Here is an 11,823-nt window from a genome sequence, read left to right on the forward strand (position 1 = left end):
AAACATACCTAGTTTTTTTATAGTATGTATGCACTGTGCTGTTTGTGGAGTTTTGTGCTGTTCTTCCATGTTTCTTGTTTGCGATTTTTTGTTTTTGTGTTCTATGTCTTTGGCGTTTACACAGTTCCATTAAACCTGGATTATGTTTAAACTTTTTGCTACTGAGCTTGCTTAACGTTTCTGTAAAAGTAAAAAAGTTGTCCCGCAAAGCATACGAAATGGAAGCGTAAATAACTTTCATATACCTCTATCAAATTATGTGCATACCCTGCATTCCATAACCAGAGCAAGACAAACTAAGCCAGAATACAAACACAAAGACTGACGACCTTATAAGCCCAAGCACGAAGTCATTAAGTGGAAAATCTGCTTTTCAGTGTTGTGTACCTAACTCGGATTCTAGAAAGGATAATAATATTCATTTCCATAAAGAACCTTAAGATGTAAGTTTAGAAAAGCAATGTATTGTTACAATAAGAAGAGATGAAGGAAAACATTTCAAGGTCATTTTTGTTACCCTACGGCTATTTTATTACTATGGTTGGTCAACGTTTGCTATAAGACACATTTCAATTGACTTAATGGTTTAAAATAGTAAAATACTTTAGCATGTAATTGTCAAAAACTCAATATAAAGTAAGAAACAACCAATCAAAAAAAGACATAAAAGGTGGTTAACAATTGTATTATGTGGGTTAGAGCAGTATCTTAGTAATACTGTATTCATACTAAACAGCTTTGATTCACAAGTATTCGATACTATTTCAGATCACCAAGATGATAGCTATTTGTTTAAAATATTTCAAACAAGAAGATTATCGAGCATCAACACGAGTTCGGAAGTCTCAAGCTAACTTTTGTACCGTCTGTGTTTGATTGGAGCAGTGACAAACCAGAGAGGCGAGCATTGAATAATAAGCTATTGGCAGATGATAGGTATGTAAAAAAGTAAAATAACACATGTGCAAAAAAAAACTTTATGAGCATACTATACATTAAAATGAAATATATCTATTAAATTCTATCTCAACAAGCATCAAGTTACACTGTTGTATTCACAGCGACACTAATACAAGAAGATAATATTGAACTTGAAAGGTTGGCTAACCAGAAAGTAAAAAAATGTTAATTAAAATCAGCAACTTCAACTTAAGAGGTTTGGTATCAATATGATTTCATAAGATAGTTCAGTAGTAGTATTATATTCTGGTTTTCATCATACTTTGCATTTGTCACATGTTTAGATACTATAAAACCCTCAGCTCAGACAGTGCTGTCGGCCTATAACGGAAGTAGAGAAATAAAACCCTCAGCTCAGACAGTGCTGTCGGCCTATAACGGAAGTAGAGAAATAAAACCCTCAGCTCAGACAGTGCTGTCGGCCTATAACAGGAGTAGAGATACTATAAAACCCTCAGCTCAGACAGTGCTGTCCGCTTATAACGGAGGTTGAAAACCCATTGGATTAGTTGCACGTAAAAGAAATATGCTGTAAATTGATGAAATGTGCATGTTTTTTTCTGTCATTTAAATGCAGTTTAATTGGAGAAATACTTTCTAGAAAAAGTAATTTAAACTGCATTTTGGCTCACATGTTAAAATAGGCCTGTTCAATTAAGGATAATACTTGGGAGGGGGGTTGACAGTGTTGCCCCTATTATTGCTGTCAAGAAAAATATCGAAGAAGCCGGCACTGATATTGTCATAATTTGGATATAATTTGTGTCTATACCATAGTTACAAGATATCCCCAAAGGCGAGTATCTTGCAAATATGTTCAGCTCCCAGTTCTACCTTAAGACTTTTTGTTTCCCCGTGCATACGGACCTTGAGTGTATAGATATCATTTCCGTTAACGTAATGGTGAGTCCAACCTCCAGGAGGAATCATTTAACTAAACGTCATATGCCGGGCACAACTAAATTAAAGTCGGACTATGCATACCATACATACCATTTCAGCGTGTATACACCGTTTTCATACGTAGAATTCGGGATGAGAATACGTATCAAGATACCAGCTGTGTCTGTAATTAGTCACAAGGGCGTAACGGTGTGGTTAATCATAACTTGTCAAAATTTAAGGATACCGTCGATCGTCATCCTGTAAAACTAAATTAGACCTCGACATCGAGGCAGTTACCACAACAATAATATTGATAACTCGTTGTATATTGCGACGGTGTGTGACAATCGGAACTCCTCGGCTAGTATCAAGATATGGCCTCGGATATAATACGGGTCGTAAGAAAATAGTCCATCATGGCCGATCAAGAAGATGTTCAAACAACCAAGAGATAAGTTAGACCAAAGACAGAATGAGGAGCGTAACTGTTACCACTTATTTGTGTGTAAGTGTTATTTTTATACTTATTGTATTTTATTAAAATATAAAAATGGTTTTAAAAGAGCCCTAATGAGAAACTAAATGGAAATGTCATTAATTCTTAGTGGGTGGGGTAAAGTCTTCTTCCATTTAACAGATTCTAAGAGATATACTGTACATTTCATTTCATAAACTTGATTTTTTTTTATAATTAGAATTTACATTATTTTAACCAAGGATGTATGGTTTATATGTCCGTGAGTGTTGGTATCGAACAGCTTAATGTAATGGCACAATTGATGCCTGTTCACTAATATAGCTCTCTAAATAAATTAGATCTTCATTCAAGTGGTTTAGCAAAATGAGTTTGAACGCATAAACCAGCACACATTTAAGATTACTATTATTGGTCCCAGTTGCAACTTCATGGTTAAATTCTATGATATCCACCGGTGGTGGTGATGCAGAAACATTGAAAAATGCTTACATTTTACTGTGCCAATGAAATGCAGACATTTAAATTTTATTTTATTGTCATTTTCAGAGAGCAGTATGGTACCAGTGGTGCAGCCGACTCTGAATTCCTGGCTTGTTCTAATGAAAAAAGGCAGATGAGGTAATGGTAGAGCTATTTTCGAAATTGGAACAATAATTTACCAATCAAGTATCCTATTGGTTTAAGCCCAAATGTACCTGCATGTTTGTACAATTAATCAACAAGGATTGATAGTATTATTATTAAAATATCAACATTGTAGTGGAATTTAAACATGATAACAATTTCATTTCATATTCTTAAATTTACCAGTAGTCCAGAGCTAAAAGCTGCTCTCTCACAGATTGACAGTTCTTCTTGGTCATTCTTCAAAAGCCCTCAATTGATATCAAAGGAGTAATAAAATTAAATGTACACAAATATATGGCTTAAAGCAATAGCAACATATTATTTTCCAAACAATTGAAATATGTTCTATTATGTGTGACCTTATATGACTAAGTAGAAGGCATTTATAGCAAATTTTCAATCTTGAATATGAAAGACTGCGATCTGATATTATGTCAGCAGTCTAATATCACTGGTCTCCATACATTTGCACAATAATTGCCAATTGGCTCGTTAAAAGACAAAGATAAAAAGGTGGCAGAACAGTAAAACTGTGAGGATGCAGCTTTAAATTGGTGTTGCACTAAATATTTTGTGAATACTTTTCTGTTGTTGTACAGGCTTTTAAAATAATTGATCTGAAAATATAATTCCTATTATTTCTGTTGTATTTTATGTTTTCTATTTCAGGCACTGGAATCCGAATGAAATCAAAAATGCCATTGTATGAGGATTGACCTGCAATGCATGGAAATCATCTAACACAACTGCAACGCCTACCTTGGGGAAATGAGTGCAAGATGGAAACAAAGCATTCAGTGAAACATCTTGTCATCTCAAATATTTGATGACTCAATACTGATGTGAAGTTGCAGATAAAAGTAATATGTTGGCCCGTGATTATTAGATACACCCAGACACATATTTTAAAAGGGTTATATGGTAAAGGATTTATCTACGCTTAAAGTGGTTTTCCTATATTAAGGAGGGAAGATAACTACAAAAACAGAAACAGATGGCATCGGCAGACCAATTAAAGGAGAACTATTTTGTTCAGTTAAATTTTTAAGACTTTAGAAAAGCCTTTAATAGGGCACATCCTTGCAAATGCCATATTGAAAACTGGGCTCTTTAAAATGTGAAAAGGTGAAAGTGGTCTAAAGGATAAGCCTCAAATCCAAGGTTGTGGGTTCAAGCCCCTCCAAGATACTTTCTCATGACCTCAGGAAAAGGATGTCCGTACTTGTTTCTACTTTGGCAACCGACTTAAGAGTGCTTCTGTAAGCTTCTGCAATCTGATTAGGCATAAAATAAGATACTAGCTGAATTGCAAACAGTTTTTCCATTGGTGTTGATTTGTTTTTCAGTCTGTTGGAATGTTTATTAGAAGTGATGAGCATTGCTTACCGCAACCAATATTTATTTTCTTTATTAAGTTGAATTTAACGAACAAATAACATGACTTGTGATTTTACAGATGCATGTTTATTTTGTTGATTGTATGAGTTTATTTTCTCAAATGATGTAATAAAAGTTATTCTGAATGTCCTTTTTTTGTTTGAAGAAATGTATTGAGGCTTTGGCATAGCATAGTGTCATCATCATCATCATTGTTGTGTGCAAATAAAACATTCAAAACAATGTATTAAAAACCAAACCGTCAAGCCAAGTACTCAAAGAGGCACAAGGATATTGCTAAAGAGACCGGTAATATATTTAGACAAATAAAATGCATAGAAAGATCTATACCTCTGACACATGGTAATGCTTTAGTCCTCTCATTGTGTGTTTATCCAGGTTAAGACTGAGACTTACAGTATCTTTTATAATGAAGACTTAAATTTGTATGGTAACTTAAAGCCATATATATATATGGGGATTAAATGCCAGAAAGATTGTGCCAAACTGCTCAATGCACTTAAAAGGGCTTGGCACAGAAATGAAAGTAAAAATGGGAGCAAAAACTAAATTATCATTAATTTTACATTGGATTGCATAGAGATGGCTCTGTTATTGCTTGACTAATATTAAAAATAAAATTAAGGGACATGTTGATCAAAATTGTAATTATTCTTGTTTGCATTTTATGGAGTTGGACAATTAAGATTCATTGTGTGAAGAGTGATCTAAAGGCTAATTATTCGAAATAGATTAAGTATTAATGAAAAAAGGTCTGGTATACATTGCTGAAAAGCTTAGTAACAAGGCTAAATATTTGTTCAAAAAAATCAATTGAGTATCTTATCAGTTACTGTTTTGGTGTTGTTGTTTTTAATAAAAAATGACAATTTACTCAAAGATATTGAGACTTATAATTATTGATTAAGACAAATAGAATGTGTAAAGAAACTTTTAATGAGTGGGCTTCTCCAAAGCCTAGGAGGTAAAGTGAAGCATGACCTGCCGTGAACAAATACTATTTGAAGACAAGTTCTGTCAACTTAGTGCACAAGTCAATTGTACCCCCCCCCACCCCAGGTACAGGTGTATACTGGGGTTAAGCGAGGAAATGGGCCGTGTTTTTACCTATCAGGTGGCCCTGCAGTGCTGGGTGAATGGGGTGGTTTTGTCTTCGCTTAAAATATAGAGGGGAATGGGCCTTAACTAGAGTCCCTGGGGAGTGGGGGCATTTTGCAGGGGCTTTACCATTTTATCATCCGCGCATGGCAGGGATTTTAGCCGGGGTTGGCTGTACTGAAAGTCAAAGTCCCCGCTATTCCCCGGACGGGGGGGGGGGGGGCTACAATTGACTGGTGCATAGTCACATGACCGTTGTATGGTACTACTATTGAGCTTACTGGGTGGCTAGTCACCGCCCCACCCCAACCCCACACTGGCCACAGAACTGTTTAGACAAAAATATTCACTTTGCAGCCCAAACCCAATAATGCTGAAGTAAAGGCATGCATAGCTATCAGCTGGTAAAGCTGACAGGGTGCCAAGCTCACACCCACCCACAACCCACAAAACTCTGCACAATGCAATCAATGATTTTACAGAATAGTAATGTTGTTAGAATTGCAAAGCATGGTGTGAAAAATAACACAAGCAAAGTATGACTTAAAACTTACATTTCATAGGGTAATCGTATGGCTGTTGAGAAAATGCTGACATTTAGTCCATGCATGCATTTAATCCGATGTAATGATTCATGCATGCTATGAACCGTATGATCATTTCAATTACAGTCAAGTACATTTTCTGTGTGCTCATGATTTTTCTAGAGTGCTTCATGTATAAGGAAACATCTAAATATTCATAAAACGAACATTGTTTGAGGTTACAATAAATATTTTCTCTTAAACAAGCACATTTAATTTAACACAATCCATTTCCTTGTTGTTACAATGGGCCTTCTTTACGCGGATTGAAAACGGTGTTAATCGCCGGTAGCCGCATCGCACTTTCGTATATCCTTACTACTATTTACGAGGTCTATCTCGAAGCTTGCCGGAGATGGCCGAGTTGTTACGATTGGGTGTGTGACTCTGAGAAAAAGAAAATGTCAGCCTGTTCAATAACGCAACGCGTAGCAACTCCTATCTAGACTTATGGACCACTTTATTTACATTTTCGATACTCCATGGGGGATCCAGTATCCAATATTAAATACACGTCTATATAGAGAACAAATATAAATAACTAGAGTATTGCTATACTAAAAATAATTACTGAAGATGTCAATAACTTATTACTACTGTTGAATCGCTATGTATATACTAGAGTGTTCCTGACACACAATTATGCAAACCGATATAGCATTAGTACAATTCTTTTGAAGGCAGTATAACTGACACTCAATGAATACAGCAGGTGCTCAGTACGAACATGAACCCCATCTCAACAGTTTGATATGGTCTCTCGTAGTAATAATGTATCATATCAGTGCGAATTTTCCAACCTGAAAGTATTTCCATTAGAAATCATCATAGACATAGCGTTATTCATAAAGCATTGCTATTTATGATGAATAGTGTCGAAGGTTTTTACTTTCAACCTTTTGCAACCTAGTCGTAAATGTAATTATAGCGTGTCTAATAAAAGTTGAACAATAGGCCCCACTTATAAAAATAAGGTTTTAAGTATTTACATTTCATTTAGCCCAATGACCAGGTCAAACATTTTTTTAACAAAAGTGGATCTTGCTAATTGTTACAATTATTTCCGTTGATAAACATCTCGATGCATTCTATGCTTCTTAGGATCTTTCATCTATCCAAAGTTTACGTGCATAGCCAATATATTCTCAAGTCTTTACGCTCGTAGGGAAATGCAAATTACAAGGGCAGTAATGTCAGGTGCGTCCATGCTTCCCGGTTCATAGTTTTGTGTGGAAAACGTCCTCGATTCGGTGAGTATTGCCACTGTTTTCTATACGTTTCAACGATAATTTTAAGAAACGACCTTGTGCACCGAATGAAGAGCAATTGCTAGTTTACGAAGACGCTTGTTTTAGATCAAAATAATGTCTGTATTAAAATATCTCGTGAAAACAATGCACGTTATTACTAGGCTTCCCGACTCACTCAATGCAATTTTTTGCTTCAAAACAACTATTTAATACCGTTCTCTTGCGTACAAACCCCACCCGATGCTTTGTTTTGGACAATAAAAGTATTGCTATTGTTTTCTGAATGCAGACAGCGAAATTTAGAGTTAAATCGGCTCATTTACGAAAATGCTTGCTGGTTCATTCTGTACATTTTTAGAACCTAGGTTCATCCCAAATCTGGAAGATCATGACAAGCTGTATTTACCCGAATTACCGTACGTTTTTTTTTTTGGGGGGGGGGGGTTTCACAAAAAATAATTTTGTTAAATATTCAAATAAATAAGAGGGTGTACAGATATATAAGTTATATTTTAAGGGAATAAACGATAAAACGTAAGAAGAGATCAAACTTGAGTCTAAATAGATAAAAAACAAGACGCTTAAATGTAGTCTATATAAAATACATAATAATTGAACTCTGCATATTTGATGGTAAAATAAAAATAGAGGTTCTTTATATATTAAAGGGACTATACACCAGATTGGCACCAAAAAAGTGTTTTTTCTGTAGAGAAATTTAGGACAATTATTTAAAGAAATGTTTTACTCTTTCATATCATAATTGTAGAAAAAATCTAAAAATAATCGAGTCGTAGACCGGGTTGGAACCGGTGTCGCCAAAATTGCAGTCCAGTGTGGTATCCACTGTGCTGCGAAGGCTTACCCTAAACGGTTGGAATATTTAAGCTATATACCTTACTTGGTAATATCACGTGATGACATCGACTAGCAAATCACGCATTACGGGAATAAATTCCACTAGTAGACATACAGATGTAGTATTTTTTTTTATTGAAAAAAATACGAATAAACTGCGAAGAACAAATCAATTTGAACTATGTGATACTTCAGTTAGTCAATACCAATGCTTTGTACAAATCGGTACGAGGTTAATGTCAGGGTTCGACAATTTTCTCTTTTTTCGCTATTTCATCATACGGAGTACAGCCCCTTTAAAAAATTGCTTATTTAATAATGTAAGGTAAAATTGTTGATTATTTAAAACTACCTTTTAAGGAAAAAGCAATGAAAAGGAACAAAGAGTTAACCCTAAAGAGTGTGCTATATGCTTACTTTGGCAATCGAAATAAAAAGGGAGACAACCTGCAGGAAACAGTCAACAATTTAAGGTCTTAAATGTTGTACGTTAAATCTTAGTTGATTAAGCTAATTTTTGTAAAGACATAACCGTGTCTCGACTTACTATATAACCTCCAAAAATAATGGCAGTTCTACTTTAAGTAGAGAGCCTTGTCAGTGTGTGTATACCACGTCATAAAAAAACGTCATAAACGCTACGTCCGAAAACTTTTGCTTCGAATGAAGACTTTAAACAAAGATAACTTTCCTATTCCTTCACCATTTTAAATGAAATATAGCGCAGTGTACGCCGCTCGCGGAGCCCCGCCTTCGGTCGTTTACCAGAGTTTGATTGAGAGTTTAGTTTCTTCAAACACTTCGACAAAACTTTTCACAATACGGCCGTCTGACATTATTTTGGAAACAGGTTTGTCGAAGTGTTTGTTGAAACTAATCCCTTTATCAAACTCCGGTACTACAACGAGGGCGTGGCTCCTTAGGTGGCATAGACTGACCTTTGTTTCATTTAAAATGGTGTAGTGATTGAAAAGTTATCTTCGATTTAAGTCTTCATTTTAAGCAAAATGTTGCCCTTCGACGTAGCATATATGACGTTAACTATCATGTGGTATACACACACTGCCTGTACAAAGTTAACCTTATTAGACGTTCTTTAGTACATATAATTAAATTTAAAAAAAAAATCGACACCTTTTATTCGTTATTTTAATGAGCCATAGATCTTCCAGATTTGGGATGAACCTAGGTTCTAAAAATGAACAGAATGAACCAGCAAGCATTTTCGTAAATGAGCCGATTTAACTCTAAAATTGGCTGTCTGCATTCGGAAAACAATAGCAATACTTTTATTGTCCAAAACAAAGCATCGGGTGGGGTTTGTACGCAAGAGAACGGTATTAAGTAGTTGTTTTGAAGCAAAAAATTGCATTGAATGAGTCGGGAAGCCTAGTAAGAACGTGCATTGTTTTCACGAGATATTTTAATACAGACATTATTTTGATCTAAAACAAGCGTCTTCGTAAACGAGCAATTACTCTTCATTCGGTGCACAAGGTCGTTTCTAAAAATTATCGTTGAAACATATAGAAAACAGTGGCAATACTCACCGAATCGAGGACGTTTTCCACTCAAAACAATGAACCGGGAAGCATGGACGCACCTGACATTACTGCCCTTGAATTATATGAATTGATTTCCATGCAATGACATTATGTGATTTAATGTAATTAAGCTCAACTCTTTGATGGTGGCGCTTCCACCGTGCAGTCTAGTAAATGTCTCCGTCGGGGTAAATATTTTCCTACAAATATGTCACGCAAAACAGCATTTAATTCAGAACTATGTGGTTTTCTTTTTGCTTTCCTGGAACTTTCTTTACGTATCAAATTTGAGGCACAAAACCTGCAAAATCTGGCGAGTCTCAAAGCAGTGACAAACGGCGCAATTATCACAAAATCAGCCTGTTTCAATTTAACTAACAATAGAAAAGTTTTGAAGCAATGATCGTGGCCTTTGCTTCTCCTTGAAGTTATTTTCGAATGATTCATAAAAAAACACGTCTCTTATTGCCAGCGAGTTGGTGTATTCTTTAACGCTTCACATGAAACTAACTACTGAAGCTCATTACCGTGCAAAGCATCCATACATGTACAGTTTGTATTTGCTTTACTTCAAACAGATAAGGAAATCGTAATTTAAATTAAGGTCGCCATAATGACGAAAGAAACATTTCGAAGAGCTGAAACTGACGGTCCTATGTCACTTTTAATAAGCCTATTACTAGTTGTAATGTATAAAATGGAGGATTAATTAGAGATGCAAGTCTCACACCCTCATGTGCACCCTTATGATCAAACCTTAATACAAAAATGCACCTCTAAATATATATGAAACTAATGCAATTACACCTCAATTTAGAGATTTACACCTCTATCTCATTTATAGAAGTGCAGTTCTATATTTAGACACGCAACTCTATATTAGTAGCTCTTAATTATTTATATAAGTGCACGTATAATTTTAGAGGTGCTTCTTTATTTCTGCTCTTTAAGCGGCTTTTGACCCGAACGATTCGTCATACGTTGAGACGGTCCAAACGGTGCACCATATTATTGCCATCGTTGATTGACGAGCACTTTTGTCTTTGTAAATCCAGCTTACATGTCTGCTCGTTAAATACATAAATCGAAATTCTTACGGAATCCAACGCACAAATAAGGGAGTTGCCTAGTAGCTACACTAACTTCAATATTAAATTTTGATGCATTTTGACCACGTGTGCGATTGATAATTTAGTGAATGAGTTCCTAATTGAAACTACCGATATTTTAGTAGGCTATTTAACTCATATATGATACATTGTTTTGGAAATTTGTTATTTGCTTTTGTCTTGGTTTTGCCGATACATTATAAAGGGGACATAAATTTTACCAACAATTATAGGCGCATACCGCTGAAAGTAGTCTTAATAATAATGTAGCACGTTCGAAGTTGAGCTAGAAAAAGCTCTATTCATAAAACCGTAAAAAAAACAGAACTAACACTATGGCGCGAAAGACTTAACAGTGAGAGGTATTTAACTGTTTTCAAAAATCTCCATAATCAAATTGAGCCATGTGTTGTGTTGCAGTCCGCAAATAATCGCTCGGACTTAAAACACACTTAAAACGCACTTTATTGCTAACTTGTGGCTAGCCAAGCCCTCTATTTTCTATGTACCTTAGGTGAAGGTATTCAAAGCTTCTTTTCAAAGGTGAATGAACCTCGGCTAACGCCTCGGTCCATATACACCTTCGGGGGCTGACTAGCCGATCCTTAGAATGTCATATAACCCTCAGTGGTGTGTTATATGTCTTTAATGTGTGTGTAATCCTCAGTCATAAAGCTACTGATATTTTTAGAAAGTGAATTTAGACAAACCGGCTCCATCGGTCCAATACTGAGTTAAGTACAGTAACTGTTATATAAAGCTTCCACAAAGTTCGTGTAATATACTTCCATACATCAGAATAAATAATATCTGTCGCCATATACCTCAATACTTCTCAGCCTTGTAGAACATTTTATTTTTATTGTTTCCGGTAATTTATAGAAAAGTATTAGTGAAATATAAAATGATATTTCCTTGTTCCAAACAATGAAATAAAATACGCATAAACTAGTTTAAATGACCCAGTGAAATGATGTTTTAGTGACCGTGGCATGGCTGTAAACCAAACAGGTATTGATAAAGCTTGTTTGA

General features: G+C 35.3%; 1 long non-coding RNA gene across 1 annotated transcript; it reads left to right on the forward strand.

Moving 5' to 3' along the window:
* Positions 1-2,266: 2,266 nt before the first annotated feature.
* LOC128207549 (uncharacterized) lies at positions 2,267-3,939 on the forward strand. The gene is made up of 3 exons (XR_008256727.1): positions 2,267-2,350; positions 2,870-2,941; positions 3,620-3,939. It is a non-coding gene; the product is annotated as an uncharacterized LOC128207549 (long non-coding RNA).
* The last annotated feature ends 7,884 nt before the right edge of the window (positions 3,940-11,823 follow it).

Source organism: Mya arenaria, chromosome 11, assembly GCF_026914265.1.
Source record: "Mya arenaria isolate MELC-2E11 chromosome 11, ASM2691426v1".
NCBI lineage: Eukaryota > Metazoa > Mollusca > Bivalvia > Myida > Myidae > Mya > Mya arenaria.